At 36.8% G+C, this 15,291-nt stretch overlaps 1 protein-coding gene across 1 annotated transcript in view; it reads right to left on the reverse strand.

Annotated features, from left to right (window-relative positions):
* The window catches only part of SORBS1 (sorbin and SH3 domain containing 1), a 223,109-nt gene extending 215,887 nt beyond the window's left edge, over positions 1–7,222 (reverse strand). The window contains exon 1 of the mRNA XM_072425107.1: positions 7,143–7,222. The gene's annotated coding sequence lies outside the window, so the exon portion shown is untranslated. The remainder of the gene's footprint in view (positions 1–7,142) is intronic.
* Between the last annotated feature and the right edge of the window lie 8,069 nt (positions 7,223–15,291).

A 15,291-nucleotide genomic window follows, 5' to 3' on the forward strand; every position in this document is an offset into this window, starting at 1 on the left:
TACATTGACCTGAACTGGACATGCACAGCTCAGTGTAGTAAATAGAAACAGGCAGAAAATACATGTTTACTGATGAATATATATATATATATATATATATATTACACAGAGTTATGAACAGTTATGAACTCAAACTAACTTTTTGTTCTAACCTAACTTTTTATTAAAAAACAGTACGAAGTCAATCAATAGTAGCTAGATATAAACAAGCTTGGGACAAACACTGACCTTTGCTCAGACAAAAAAGGAACAATAAAAAAATCAACAAGGCCAGACATGATGGACTACTATGCCTTTATCTCCAATTTATAAAAGTCTGATGGTTGATAAATGATCCTCAAACTGCTGGAATTGCTGCTAATAAAAATAAACACTCATGGATTGCTCACTCACTGACCACACATGTAAGCATGCATTATATTTATTTGCTTCAAAAATACCATAATACTATCCAGAAATGATATTGCTGAATCTCTAACTGGGAGATCCTAATTATTCAGAGATAATATTCACCAGGCCTTTTCTAAAATATATTTAATGTGGGCTGTGTAAAGTATCCATATATCACATATTATACAGTGTTATATACACCCTTATTGTGTTTATTTCCAAGCAGTAATAGCCAATCCATATACCGACTCAATAAAAAAGGCAAAACAGAACCCCCGTGACTCACAATGTACAATGTAAACTGATATAAGGGTAAGGTGTAAAATATTTACCAGTTGTATTTCATAATTAATGAGGCCAGGAGCTTCAGAACGGAGTTCGAACATTAGAGATCAATTCACTTGGAAAAGTAAACTCCACATTTGTTTCACTGAATACCCTCTGAAACTTTCAACAAGACCTACACAGCTTATTAAAGCCAAACTCCAAGCAAGAGGCTTAAACAAGAGTCCTGGAATAAGATTTGAAAGTCCCTCTTAAACTTTTTACCATGAAAAACTTCAAATAATTTTCAGGTCTTCAAGGAACCCCTTCAATAATTACTTTATATACAGCTCACAGTATATTAGTTTGGTGGTCAGTGGGAAGAATGCCTCTTATATTGCAGATCATCGGGAAGAACATCCCCCTTACAGATTGTCAAAATAATCATAGGTGTCACTTAAACTGACCTGAGGCACAAACTGCTCATTGCTCAAGGAACCCCCTAGCAATCTCTGGAGGAACCCTGGTAGAGAAACATTGCTCCCGGCACTCCAGCCAGATAATGCTGCTCTCCACTTCAGTAGCACAGATAGGTCAATGCTATACCCCCTAACCTGTTGATTGATATATGAAAAAGCAGCAGATAAATCACTGTTTAGTCATTGATCAGCTCTTATGTCAGAACATCTGCACTTCTGCAGAACCTGGCTGGCTGAGAGAGCTGGTCTCCCTCTCTCAAGTCCTGTTGTATAGTGATGATTGAAATCCAGTAAGCAACTATGTGCATTTATCAGACTTTGGGCAGCATCAATATTGTCTTTGTCTTTTTCATGGGGTAGAACTTGTTACCAAGAGTTGTTACCCACATTTTCATCAGCCAAAACGTACATCAGGCTAAAAACTCCATAGGAAAGTTGCAGATACAGAAAGCCGGTCTGATAGACAGCATCTAGTGCTGGGCTTTCTCTTTACAATGATACTTCACATGTGTGCTTTGCACCGATTACTTATTAGTCAAATAACAATAGAAATAGTAGAAAACATTAGTATAGAAATGCAGCCATTGAAAACAATGAACCACATACATTGTGGTCTAAATCACAAGTCTTTTTTTATCACAGTTATTTTCAAGTAAGAATTGTCTATAACCAGATTTAGGGCTACATACACCTGTCAGATGATTCTCGTCTCATGGGACGAGAATCTGAAGTGTGTACAGCGCTCATCCGATGTAGTTCATGAATCTGTCCTGGCAGATCTATGAAAGATGAATGGTCATAATACGAGTGAAGGAGAGAGAGCACAGCAGGGTGCCACTCTGTCCTCCTTCCCCTCTCAGTGCTGGTTCATGCATCTTTCAGTCTTTTATGGTTAAAAAGGATTGTGAAATATCCTTTCCAACAACAAAAATCTAACGTATGTACGCAGCCTATGCCTTTTCTCCAAATGTCATTGTTCAGCATAAGGTTAAATATACTTGGTGACCCTAGGGTAATACTGATAGTTGAAACCTGAAACACAATATTAAGGTGTCAGAGATCAATATAGAAAAAAACACATTCATCTATACTTAAATTGGTATTTATAACACATCACAGCACAAAACCTATCCCACACCCCCCTTCTGCAAAACAAGATATTCCACATCCATCAACATCCCATTATCATTAACATGACTGGTCTTACAGGTTGGTTCTTGTTGTTTACTCTCTATATTCCCAGATATTCCGAATGTGGAACGCTCTCACTATCTTACTTGATAGCAGCCAGAATGAGTGCTCATCAGACCGGTTCCACAAGGCAAGAATATCTCACACTTTAATTTATCTTCTATTTGTATGTAACATTTGCAATTAAATCTAATTCAAAGGTTTCCCAAGTGAAAGTGTGAAAAAAACGTGCATGGTGAAAATTAATGGATGAATTTTTAATTACAATATTGTGCAACTTTTGTTGCCAATCTCCTCAATGCAAAAATGGACAAGCTGATATCCAACAAGTTTATTGACTTGGTGTTATATGTTGATTGAATGTTCCCTTTAATCAAGCAGCTAAAAATGTCTAAAAGCATACATTTTCTACCTTCCACCTTCCTTTTGTTCAGTGACAATAAAGGACCACCAAATAATTTTGGTGGTCCTTTATTTGGAGTTCTGAGTTACATATACATATCACACGTAGTTTCTATAAATATTCCACACGTTTCGCGGAGCACAGTCCGCTTCATCTGGAATATAGAGAACTACAATACTTGTAGAATATTTGTAGAGAACACATGTGATATGGATATGTAACTCTAATTCATAACTGTTTTTCCTGTATCTTAACTGATACAAATAAAGTGTTTTTTTATGCTTTTAATACTGTATAATTGAATTATATTATATTGTTTGCAACACATGCCTTCAAAGTCCCGTAAGTTTTGCTTCTAATTGTGCAGTTTGAATATAGGGGATGTGGCATTGAGTAATTATATATCAAAGGAAATTATATAGTTGTGATCTGTTTGATGAATTACCTCTGCAAAGGTCGGTTAGAGGTAAATATAATGTGTTAAAGGAAACCTTTCGTTAGATTAACATAGCAGCTGGCATTGCTTCCATCCATTTTGCAAATGGCAGTTGCCTATCTGTTGGCCTTTTCCCACCAGCAATAAAGTACTAAAGCCAATGGGTAAGTGTAATTGCCAGAATGAGAAGTACTTTATGTCGCAGTACTTAGGCAGTGACAGGTACTCTTTAAAGAAATATCAGGGGTCACACAGTAGGACCCTAAAATAAATTTCTCCATCAAGAACTATTAGCACATTATATAATTCTAATATGTATTAAACAGAAGCTCAATAAGCCGCAGTTTAAGCTCCCCCTCTATTCTCCACACAAGACAGATATACTGAGAAGGCGGAATACGTGTGTAAAGCATTAGCTAGCAATATAGAATGTTTATAAGGGCAAAATCTGTTGTTGAATAGAAATGCGCTCCCTAAATTCAATTCCATTAAATGGTACCAACAGCGAAGTTACAAGAATGGCAGGCTGGAGTTTTCATTAGAGCCAACCTTGCAGCACAGATTACAGCCCACACAAAACATTTTCACAACAATTTATACAAGTCGTTCCTTTGAACAAGTAACGTGAATGCTCTTGTATGTATTGGAAAATCAGCAAAAAGTTACAGGGTTACCATAACTGGTTAACTTTTATAACAAAGAAAAATGTAAATGAAAATTATTGTTGATCAGTAGAATTATTGGCATAGACCCAACAGATGTATTCAATTAAAGAATGAGCATAAAACCAAGCATAAAGTCAAAGCATAATAACAATAACTACTATTCATAGTCCATAATGAGAGGCAAGGAAAAATATACTTATTTTTGCTGATTGCATTAATTATTAATATTGTGTGATTAGCTGGTATAATCCTAAATGCTGGAATTCAATGTATAACTTGAGTGGGAACCATTTGTATTGAATTTGGTGCTATAACACAAAACATTCTAGAAAGCCTACCAATCTAGTCTTACACAGGACAAATGCTGAGGGGCACCGCGGTATTTCTCAACACTGCAACTCATTCATTAAAATAAGGTAACAGTATTGAATCTTTTGCTTTCTAGAGCTTTCTTTGCCTAACACAAAGTTTGATTGCAGAAGCCGATCATGTGACTTTTATAGGTAAGATAACCAAACTCCTTTTTCAGCCTCTTTTTTCCTTTATAACCCATTATTGCACTCCAGAGGATGACTCCTTAATGTGTTTCCGCTAGGTACATGTGCATCAGAGGTGTATTTACTAGCGATGCAGAGCTGCAGCTATTTTCAGGACCATGGTTTGATTCGTCATGGCCAATGCATGAATGCAACTCTTTTAATTACAGATTTGTGTATTTATATTACATTCTTACACGCTTTCTTATTAACAAGCATTTCCTTTCATTAAATCCTTCCTTGTTCTGTGCTATGTTTAATTTGCCACCATTACAACAAACAAACACACTTCACAATAATTAATTGGGCAAATGTCTGTTACAATATATGTTTGGTGAAAAATGGAGTGATGAGATAAACTCACTGACCATTTTATTAGGTACTCTGTTGTTCAACTCTTGTTAATGAAAAAATCTAATCAGCCAATCACACTGCAGCAGCTCAATGCAATTAGTCATGTAGGTATTGTCAAGACAACTTGCTAAAGTTCAAACCAAGTTCCGGAATGGAGGGAGGAAAAGTGGTAAAAGTAATTTTGATCATGGCAAAGTTGTTGGTGCCAAGAGTATTTCAGAAACTTCTGATCTGTTGGGCCTTTCATGCACAACCATCTCTAGGGTTTACAGCTAATGGTCCAAAAAAATGGAAAATATTCTGTGAGTTGCAATTTGTTGTGTGAAAATGTCTTGTTGATGCCAGAGAGTAGAGAAGACTGGCCAGACTGGTTTGCATTGATAGAAAGGCAGCGATAACACAGAAAACAAATCGATACAATGGAGTTGCACAGAAGTGCATCTCTGAACACACAACAAAACTCTGAAGCAGCTGGACTTCAGGAGCAGGAGACCAGCTAAAAACAAGCCCCCTGAGGCTAAACTTCAATGGTTTCATTAAAATTGAACAAAAAAAGAATGAATGCATCTGATGGGGTTTCATGAATTGTCGTGATGGTGAAATAAAAGGTGCTGTGTACTGGGTTGTATATAATTCTAATCCCTGCACTCAGTACATTACATACACCTGACCATGCTACCGAGTTACATACACCTGACCCCTGTACTCACTGTATTACACAAACCTGTCCCTGCACCGAGTAAGTTACATACATTCAACAGCACACTCAGTACATAGCATTTACAAAGCCTCTGCCCTTAGTAAAATATATTTACCTAACCCCTGCACTATGTATGTTACATACTTCTGAACCATTCACTGTAAACATTACAAACACCACAGTGCTGCATTATGTGCTTTACAAACATCAGAATCCTGCTAGGTGTTTAATATATACCCCTGACCAATGCAAAATATATGTTACATACTCTTGACCCGTGCACCATATACTATACATACTTTGGATCCCTACACGATATACATTAAATACTCTTGACCCCTACACTATGTATATTACATACCTGTAACCCATGCACTCTATTCTTGCCTGAGAGCGTGTAAGCACGTATAGCATAAACAGTACCTTTATTTGAAACAAACACCTGAACTGTACAGTTTGTCCACATACCTTTGGCCATATAGGGTAGCTAAATAGGTAGAAAAAGAGCCAAAAGATCCTGCATAACACACAAGTGTTTTCAAACATCCCAAACATTGTCTTTTACCAGTGACAATAAATATTACACATCTGGCAGAACATAACCATATTAAAGTAATTATGTCAGATGAGAAAATGTGTATACCAGGTTTTATAAAGATAAATACAGTGCAGAATGATGCGGAATTACCAGTGAGATGAAGTTACAGGATGTAATCATTAGACAGATGCAGCTCGTGTTTTATTTAAGTTCTATTTTGAGCATTTGTGCATCAAACGCTGAAAATGACTGTGGTCCATAGAGCAGGTATAAACCGATAGCAATGAAGCACACAGAAATACACATTTCACTTAGTAAATCATACTAATTCTAGCACAATGCAGATATGGCATTAAAATCTATTGCAAATATTCAATTGATAATTGAACAGCTGCAGACTTTCTAGTATGGTATTGTTAATATTGCAATTGTAAAATAATATTTCAATGATTGTAAAATATTTATTTTATGATCTATGAATTAAATTCTAAGTCCGGGTATACAAAATATAAGTGTGGCGACCAGGGATCAATGGGATACAGCCTACCCTACAATACAATTACATTGAATCATCACACACATGGCCAAAAAGCTCATTACTCAACTCCTGGCGCCTGTCAGATACATTTTTCTAAGCAGTTAAACAGACAATTCTATTAAGTGATGAAGTGCATGATAGGAGCTAGATGACGGTTGCTGAATATCAATATAAAAGAGAGGAAATCCACAGAATGAACATAGCTGGTTATATTCTCCTACCTCCATTGCCCTATTGCAGTCTATGCACTGCTGACTTAGTAAGTGTTTATCTGCAGTAGCAGTAAGCACTAATTCATATGCTTGCAATGTGTACTGAGAAATAAGTATCAGAGAATCTGAAAAAAATCACACTGATCATAGAATAACTAAAACATTGTATAGCTGAGCAGAAAATATTTTTATTTATATTATGGATTGCAATATTTATACACATTGCTAACACTTTATTGAAGGAATCAGAAAGGATACAATAATATAATATGAAGGCACAAATATGCAGAATAGTATGGATTTCATTTATATTATAAAACTAAAATGAAATGAAATAAAACATAAGCTATGGCTGCAATGGCCTGGTGCTCAGGCACAGCAGCTGTCACAGAGGCTCTGCAGTTAACAAAAGGCAAGTTAAAGGATGGAAACTTACCTTGCACACAGAATGCAGTGTCCTTGCTGTAGGCACACAACATGCTGCTGTATTATTCTGCTCTTGTCTGTATGCTCTGACTTCATTGAAGCCATCAGAATCCCCTGGCCAATCACAAGAGCCTCCTCCTTCTTCATTACACTGGCTCTGGAATAGTCCACTGTGCTGTCAGCCTTTGCTGCTTTCCAATGCTGCTGGAACGGAGGAAATAGGAAACATTAATGTCATTTTTTCTGGCTCAGTTTTTGTATCATTTATTTCCCTAGAATTACATTTGTGTGTGAGTAGATCATCAGCATTGTTCTTTGTGTACAGCCTGGAAAAGGTGTAAAGATTGCATGGTGCCAAGTGGAGAAAGTACAGTAATGGACAGGAAGAGTTTCAGCTCAGCCACACGTGAGAGTTAATCTCTTGTTTGCAAGAAATTTAACCCCATATGAGCAAAGGAATTATTGGATTTAAACCAGAATTAAACTCTGCTGGCATTTTTTTTTAATAATGTCTCTTCTGTCAGATTGCTTTCTGCCTGCCTGTCTGTTATGTGTGCAGGTCAGTGTACACTCAGTCTTGGTATGGTTCTGTGCAAGGATAAGTTGTGTCATCCTGACATGGCCAATAAGGATGGCCAAAGACTATGAACCTGGGAAAAGGCTGGATGAAGATGACAAAGGCAGCATTGGGGCAGCACGGTGGCTCAGTGGTTAGCACTCTGTCTTTGCAGCTCTAGGTCCCAGGTCCAAATCTTAGGCAGGACACTATCTGCATGGAGTTTGCAGGTTCTCCCAGTGTTTGCGTGGGGTTACTCTGGTTTCCTCTCACATTCCAAAAACATGCAGTTTTGTAACTTGCTTCCCCCCAGAATTGACCTTAGACTGTGTTAGTGACAAATAACTATGGTAAGGACATTGGATTGTGAGCCCCTTTCAGGGACAGTTAGTGACATGACTATGAACTTTGTAAAGGGCTGCGGAATATGTTGGCGCTATATAAATACTGTGTAATTGGGGGACTTTGTGCCCGTTGCATCACTGGGGTCACTTTGGCAGTTGAGTCTGCCATAATATGCAAATCTGCTGAACATAATGGCAAATTCCCGTGTTGTAAATGATGATGTTAATGACAAGAAATTAAAGTGGAACTAAACTTAATTCATCGCCTTCCTTTTCCTGCAACATTCACCTTACCTCTTTTTTAGGCTGAAAATTTTCAGTCCTGGGGTTGTAAGTCCATAGTTTGCTTTCTTGAAGAGCTAAAGCCTGCAGCAGAATAATCACATCCAACACAATTTAGCACCAAATAGCATGTAAGGTTAAAGACAATGCAAAGGTGTGCATGCATCCTCTATAGCACAGTGCCAACTGGCATGCAAAGATGTAGATGTGTCCAAGAGCTTACACATGACAGGAATTTATCTCCCGAGCAGTACGTGGAGATGTAGACACAGCCTGGAGTGTTCATGAATATTGAATACACCAAATTTGTTAAGGCTTCTTACGCTGCAAAGAATGCCTGCACCCCAAAAGGGCACAAGACACAAGCAATGATATATGGTATGCTGCTATAATTATTTACTCATAGAGATTTTGATATAAATTTAGGTTGTACTTTAAGTTTCCTCCTCATCCCAAGCCAATGACTGGACAGCGAAAATAGAAGCTGCAGACACTAAAGCACATTTGTCTTGCTTCTTGGCCTGCTTCTTCTGGTGCATAGGTACTGCAAGAGGCTGGTACAAAGTCAAAGTCAGATACTTACTTGCATTTTAGTGTGGTATAACATATCTGCTTAGTAAATAGAACATTTTAAATATGATCTATAAATTAGATCAAAAGTTGGGACAACTGAGGATGAAAGAAATACACAGGAATTTGATTCTCAATGACTAACAGTCCTTTCAAATAGGGGAACAGTTGGGAGCTATGGGTGAGCCTTTTAATGATCTGTTCTTACTTCATTGTATGGTGTGGTGTATAGTTTTTAATGAGCACATTTGATTCAATGATCTTAAAGCAATATCCATATATTGTGTGCTCAAGGTGCTAATGCACGTAACATCTGGCGAAATGAATATAAATATCGCGTTCTGGTGCACACTGATATGTTATACCCCATATTAAGTGGTGCAGTTTGGGATGGAGCATGCTGAATTATTATGCGGCAGAAGCTTTGCAGTCTGCTTAAACTATTCACAGCCTAAATATACCCAGTGCCTGAAATAAGAGTTTATCCAAACTGCTGAACGTATAACATCTGGAAATGAAAGATTCAAAATCATACTTTACGCCTATCATTGCATCAGACCTTGAAGGCACTCTAACTTTTAAAGAAAGTGTAGAATTAGTATGTGTCTTTTTATAAAAATAGGCTGATGATAGTGGGTATATGGTAACACAGGTTCACAATATTAATTTCAGTGTGGGCAGCCCAGTTTCTGAATGGGACCCCCACACACAACAAAAATCTGCACAATCTTTCTAACTGCACCGCAATGCACTATAGGGAGATGATCTGTGGTGAACTGCAGTACAATGAAGAAGATTTGTTGGGGTGCTATTATGAATGATAGGTACCTCATTGCTCCAACATGTGAGATGTACACTGCGGTAACACTGTGATATTGAGTATAATAGGCATAACGTAATTATGTTACATTCACATGTGTCCATCCAGGTGCTTGGGTTGCATCACAAGTTATTATTCATTCCATGAATGAATGGAAGGCCAATGCACCAGGATGGGCAAATAATTGGACATATATTTTTTTGTCTTATGCAATTGTGCACTGCACCAAAATGCAAAGCAGTGAGTTATGTATTTTGTATGAGTATTGTATGTATATTTATGTATGTATTGTACCTTGTGGTGTGCTGCAATATACATTCATTGAGCAGCAAAGCCTTAATGCATTGGGGTGCCACAACAATGCACAGCAGCATGCAGGTGTGTCTGGGTCAATAAACATTTCCCTATATAAGCAGCTGCTTGGAGATTGCTTTGTTATGGCAGCACCTATGAAATTGCAAAGTATTTTAAGAGATGATTAAAAAAAATCTTATCTTACACCCAGTGTAGTTGTTCAGAATTAGTCAATAGACTGTAGACTAGTATCAGCATTACTTCCCTGAAACCTGCACCTGTACTCAGGGAAAATGCAGGCTGACATTGCTAACTGCCTAATGTAAATTACCTAACTTTCTCTAGCTTCAATGCATGGGCACACTAATACACATGCAATTCAGGAAAGTCAGAGTTGAGTCAGAACTTCTAGTCTGCATACTTTCTCTGATTTGGATTTAGAAAGTCCTGAAGCCACCGCATTAGGACGGCAGCCAAGGAACCAGTAATGTGCACCCCATGGAAAAAGTTTCCTTTATTTCCACTTATTTGAACATACACACATTAGACCTTCATTCAGACAGTGTCTGCAGGTAAAGGTATATATATATATATATATATATATATATATATATATATATATATATATATATATATATATATATATATAGCTATATATACTTGGATAAAAACAATAGAACTTTGGCCTTTTTAAGTATTTAGTCAATAAAAATACTAATCAATGTAATGCCCACCAGTACTGTAGATCAACATGGGTAGTTGTGGGTTTTCTGGGTTTTCTTGAATGAATTGCCTATTAAATTACACTCATGATTCGAATTAGTTTAATATCAGAACTTTAACTAGGGCACTCCATAACCTTTTAGTTCTTCTATTTTATTATAGCTTTGCAACATCTATTCGCAGTTTAAATTTTTGGACAGATGGCCTTACAGTTTTCTTAAGCAAACGTTAATATAATACAGTATTCATAGCTAACTAGATTACTGCAAACTAACAAGGCCCTGAAACAGGAAAACAACTGCCAAATCAAAAAAGTTCCACCACCATGTTTAAAAGTTGGTATTGAGGCCATCTTTAAAATTGTTGACATTGGTATGAGCCCAATATGTCCACTGTTAAGCTGATAGTCTTCGCCTATAATTGGCAGACTGTAGTCTAGATCTAATGTTGTTTCATTTTTGTTTTGTTTGTTTATTAAATTTCAGGGTTTATTAAGATAATTTCACAAATGAACCTATTAGCACCCAATCTGCAACATCTCATTGTAAACTTTGAGAATTTAAAATAGTGGTCAATGTAGGGTGTACTTACTTTTTCATGTGACAAATCTGCATTTTGATCATTTAGATTATAACAATGTATATACCATGTCAATTTTATCTTTCATTTTGTGAAGCATATCCCCTTTATTGTGGACACTTTTGGAATTAAGATTAAATGATTCATTGTCGTTAGGACAGAAGGAAAGGTTTTGCATTCTTCATTCTGTTTTGACGTTGTCTGCAGTAGTCAAGTTTCTGATATTTTCCTGTTAAGTTGACTGCTGTAGATAGACTCCAATGCTATCTATTTAATGTACAGCGCTGCGTAATATGTTGGCGCTATATAAATCCTGTTTAATAATAATAATAATAATGCTGGTCAGAGGTCCAACACACTGTACTAAAAGACACTCTACTAGAGTAAGAATATACATTCAATTCAATTTACTGTGAGTTTTATCTGATCCACTGTGATGTCATTAAACCGAGCAGAGTAGAGAGTTAAGCTATATAGAGATATGATAGGACAGAGTAACCAAGGAGCAGAAGATGCTGGTGCATGTTTCATTGGCACTGATTTATTAAAGCTCTCCAAGGCTGGAGAGAATACACTTTCATCAGTGAAGCTGGGTGATACAGAAAACCTGGAATGGATTTCCTAAAAGTCATTGGCTATTTGTTAATGTTTTCAATTTTGTATCAGAACCAAAAGTGTATTCTCTCCAGCCTCGGGGAACTTTAATAAATATGGGCCATTATGTCTAAGGCTCATAAGTTGGGCTGGAAGTATTATTATTACACAGTATTTATATAGCGCCCACATATTATGCAGTGCTTTACAAAAGCCTATAACGATTTCACTAACTGAATGTCGCTACCTCAGTCATATTTCTTTAATACAGTGTAAGGTCAATTTTTGGGGCAAGCCAATTAACCTAACTGCATGTATTTCAAATGTGTGGAGGAGTACCCAGAGGAAACCCACGCAAACACAGGGAGAACCGGCAAACTCCGTTTGCAGACCTAACACTGGTTTGGAACCCAACGCTGCAAAGGCCACAGTGCTAACCTCTGAGCCACCCTGCTGCCCATAATCTCTGCATTTAAAACTGTAATGATGGTGCTCCCTAGAAACCAGGATACTGGTGCAGAATGTCCTTTAGCAGGGGGACAGCCGACATATAACCAGATGCAAAACTAAAGGGCTTTGATGGAGCTGTGCCACTCATGTATTTTAAAATATCCTTATTATTGAGTGCATTGATCTTTTAAATTCTGCTCCCCCAATTCACAAATAAGAAGTCACTGCAACAGAATGAAAGAATACAATGCAAGTCATTCTTTATCTCTGTATTTGTCTATGTTGGGTACATTTAGAATCTTGATCTGATTACTAGCCAAGTATCCTGGAAACGTGCCTTATAAATGGAAAACTACAAAGCTGTAAAGAACAGATGATCCTGTTCAATACTGCAAACATGTTATTTAGATAAGCTGTATGAGCTCTCTAAAAACAGCCTCGGTCTGAGGGCTTGTTGTTCATCCATTAGTGACCTCCTACTGCAAACTTCTATCATGTAACTTACTTAATTTAAAACTTATGGAAATGTATTTTTGCTATAACACATTAGTGATATACTACTTGGTATGGCAGATATTGAACTATTCAGCCTGTGTTACACTGTCAGTCCAAGAAATTCACCAGATGGACCACGATGGCTTTCCAGATGGAGAAAATCACCAGTTTATTTCCCTTCTTTCTAAGAAATGCTAACACTGTTTGCCAGCTGCCACCCATTTGTCTTTGTTTCATGTAATATTAATTGAATTTGGCTTTATAAAGCAGTAGTTCAGAAATACCCAGTGATGGGTGGACAGCAGTTTATTTAGCCAATTAAAATACGTTGAACATGTATCCAGTTTATCTTTTTCCATTCACACAATTAAAAATAACATATATGTATATCAGTTTTTAAAAGTTCTGATCATTATTTCCTAATGTTTGTGCGCATAGGTACATTTTCTTTCACATGAAATTTTTTCTAGATCTTGAAAATCAAAAATGACAATAAACACAAGCTCAATTCACAAATTAAAAATGTGATTATCACAGCGGTAGAGTAATACATCACTAGCTTTCCTTTCCATTTACCATAATATATGTAATTACATTAGGTTTCCAAATCGTGACATGCCTAGAGCTTTGAGTGATGTATATTACAATAATGCTTCTAATAAGTGAAAAAGTATAAAGAACCCTGTAAATCACTGGGTATAAAAAATTAATAATTCATGTTTTTTCACAATATGTAGTTGTTCAATATTAAAACAGAACAGATGCAATTGTTACATGGAAAACAACATGACAGTAAAGAGATCATGTTAGTTGGATAATTTAACATAAAGCTGGGTTTATATGCCTTACATCTCTGATCAGGGCTGTATTCAGGTGATATTATGCACTATGCTTTTGTAAGGCTCTACCCCTTGTGTCATTTGATTATAATTTGAAATTTGCTATGGATGGCAGCAAATGGACTGCTTAAAATGGTCTATTACTACTGCTGTTCAGCTATGCAGACCAGAGGTGGACAGAAGAGACGAGAAAAACCATATGAGGAAGCTATTATCACAGTTTGTAAATGGTCTGGTGTTGCCTCCTCTACTATTGCTGCCCTAGGCTCTGGGACTTAATTACTTTATGGTAAAAGGGGCACATTTGTAAATTACACCACCATACTGTATAAATATCCCTTTTTGTTAAAGTAGAAATATGGCCAATAGTGAGGCCAAACAGATAATTGATAATAATAGATAATGATAATAAAAGTGTTCGTTATTGAATGCCACATATTTTATAAATGGGCTATAAAATATAGGCCTCCATGTAAAGTATTGGAGTAGAGTATAATGAAGAAGATGGAGATGAATGAAGAATCAATATTTGTTCTTATTTGTAAACAAAGTCACAAGATTTGTACATGTAATTTTGTGATCTTGGTATTTGCAAATGGTTTTATGCTTCAATGCTATAAAAAAAACACCGTGCTGGAAATGTTTTTTTTTTATCTCATTCTACAAGCAACACTATTAAGGTATTTTCATTCTTTTGTTTTTTTATTTTGTTTTGTTCTTTAATTTATTGTTTTACAATAATTTTTAAATGTAACTATATAGTACCGTTGCTTATTTTTTACAGATATTTAATCACTGGTTGCATTAGACTTGATTGTAACAGATACTTGGAACAGGAAAAGAATGGGTGCCAGGTACAACAAGCATGCAAGTTAAGCTACGTACACACGTCCAATGGTTCTCACCCGATAATCGGCTTGGAGACGATATGGGACGAGAATCTGGTGTGCGTACAGTGCCCGTCGTCCATGGTCCGTATGACCGTCCTGGTGGATCCATGAACAATGGACAATCCTAATGCAAGGGAAGGGGGAGAGCACGCCGCACGGTTCCGCTCCGTCATTCTCCCCCCTTCCCTGTCAATAGAGCAGAACAGTTATGTATGAACATTAACAGTATGTACAGCACTCGTTCATGTATCGTGCAGTGCTTAGCTATTGGAAAGGATCAAGAAATACCCTTTCCAACGACTATAATTGCACGTGTGTATGCAGCTTAAGTCCTGAACCAAACATTAAATATTGCTGCTCTGAGAGATACTGGTAAGCTTTAGCAGTATCTGCCAGAGAATATGAAGAAAACTGGAAAAATGTAGAGGATTATTTGCTAGCTAGCTTTCACAGAGTCGCTATATTAAAAAAGAAACACTGATGATAGATTTTGTTTTGGAAAAAAAAAGATTCTGTTGGGAATAGATGGACACATGGGATGCCTCTGAGTCACTACTATCTGAATGTACTGTATGTACTGTGATAAACTCATATTGCCATAAATTAGTACAACATCATATCCCAGTCTGGTCAGAATTTACTTGTACTGTACTTGTTCAGCAGCAGTAGAAGGCGTTCATTCCTGGTTCATACTAGTTTAGCATTGATCAGTGAACCTCTACA

This window comes from Pyxicephalus adspersus, chromosome 10 (genome assembly GCF_032062135.1).
Source record: "Pyxicephalus adspersus chromosome 10, UCB_Pads_2.0, whole genome shotgun sequence".
NCBI classification, from domain to species: Eukaryota; Metazoa; Chordata; class Amphibia; order Anura; family Pyxicephalidae; genus Pyxicephalus; species Pyxicephalus adspersus.